At 34.2% G+C, this 1,848-nt stretch overlaps 1 pseudogene; it reads right to left on the minus strand.

The window, feature by feature from the left end:
* Positions 1–232: 232 nt before the first annotated feature.
* On the minus strand, positions 233–416 carry LOC130015865 (uncharacterized; annotated as a pseudogene).
* Positions 417–1,848: the final 1,432 nt, after the last annotated feature.

The raw sequence follows: 1,848 nt of genomic DNA on the forward strand, positions 1-1,848 counted from the left end.
CATCCTATGGAGTAGATCTTTTTTTCCAATGTTGCTATTTTGTTTTTGGTGAACTGATGAGTCACCATTGAGCAATTATACTCCCCCTTTAATTTTATTTTGGTTACATGCAAGTCACATAGAACTATAGTAACACATTTTATTCTACTTGTGGTTCCAATATGGCTTTTTCACTTTACTTTAATCACAAGTAGTATCACTATTAGGCGGTATTCTGTTTTTCTTCTTTTTTGAATGTTTCCTATATGGTTTGTTTTCTCAGTCATCTAGAGGACTCTGAGAAGTTGTAGGAATAATCAGGCACAGATTCAAGGATCAGCTTTATCACCAATGGTGAGAAAAGGGACTGTACATCATGAGGCAAAGCTCTGTGCTCCTCGTTGCCACATGGATAGTTCTCAAACTAATCCCCTTGAATTGCCATGCTGGATCTTTCTTTTTTAATGTTAACCCATAAGCATTTTTTCTTTATTCAATTATTTCAATTTTTAAAAAAAATTTTAAATATTTCAATTTTTCTCTTTTTATTAAGTGAGCTGTATTAGTTACCGCTGGTTTTAGAGTGAAAGCTGTGATTCAAAATGTTAGCAACCCAGTTTTCTTTGTCAAGCCACATAATCAAAGCACACATTCACCACTTGATATTTTGTGAACAAACTAAAGGTAATAATAACTTTACATCCAGAATCTAAATTTAAATTTTGACCTGGTCACTTGAAGTGTGTATTTTGAGCAACTTAATCTCTCTGACTTCATATTTGCCATGTCTTGAAATCAGGCTGCTACTGTTGTCTTTCTTTCGGGGGGGTAATTTTGTGTTTTTCGTTGGGGGTGTCATACCTGGTAACATTCCTGACTTGTGTTCACACTCAGGGGACGATGCAGTGCCTGAAATCAAAAGGAATTTGTTTCATGCAAGACAAGGACAACTTAGCTCCTGGATTGTCTCCCCATCTCTCTTGAAGTAAAAGTTTTATTTTATTTGATTTTTACTTTAATCTGAGGCTGGATGGGTTACACTGGCCACACTGGCTTACTCAGGGATCATTCCAGGCAGTATTCGAGGGATCAATAATGATAGTATCCCAGCGGGGTCAACTGTGTGCAAGACAGGAACCTTAGCCCCTAGACTATCTATTGGCCTGCCTGGATTTAAGGTAGTTAAGATACTTTTCTAGTTTCAGGGACATGAACCAAGTTAATATTTGTAAAGTGATTATATCATTGGCTAACATGAAGTTTTACATAGTTGCTAAGGTGCTGAATGTTTAAATGAGGTCTGTATTGTGAAATAATAGAAACTATATCTTTCTGTCTCTACACCCATTTCTGGCAGAAGTTTCCTTGGAAGTACCTGGATAATTGGAGTATTTTTATTCAAATTAAGTGACTTTTGGTATGCTTTTAGATGTGATCTTACCAATAGTCTTTGAAAGAAAGCAGATATCTATACCTAACACAGTGCCTTTGAGGCTCACAGTATACTAATACTGTTAGACATAATCTCATGTTTTTATTTAATTGACTTTGCTGTAATAACCAAATCTCAAGAATCACTCTATTTCCATAAATAATACAAAGACATTTTATACAACTACTCTTGTGCTCAATATAGAAGAAACAATTTAATAATGTATAACTCAAGTTTTTTTAAATATAATTTCATCTAACAACAAAATGAGAAAAGCTTGGCTAATGAACAAATATAATAGAACAAATGATCATCATGCTGAGAATTAAGTTTAATAGATTATTCTCCCCCCCAAAAACCCCAGGAGAATTAATAGAATAAAGCACTTTCTTATATTGTAAAATTGAACCACCTCGTTTTCATATTATAAGTTGCTA

The sequence above is a fragment of the Sorex fumeus genome, unplaced genomic scaffold (genome assembly GCF_029834395.1).
Source record: "Sorex fumeus unplaced genomic scaffold, SorFum_2.1 ptg000131l, whole genome shotgun sequence".
Classification (NCBI taxonomy): domain Eukaryota; kingdom Metazoa; phylum Chordata; class Mammalia; order Eulipotyphla; family Soricidae; genus Sorex; species Sorex fumeus.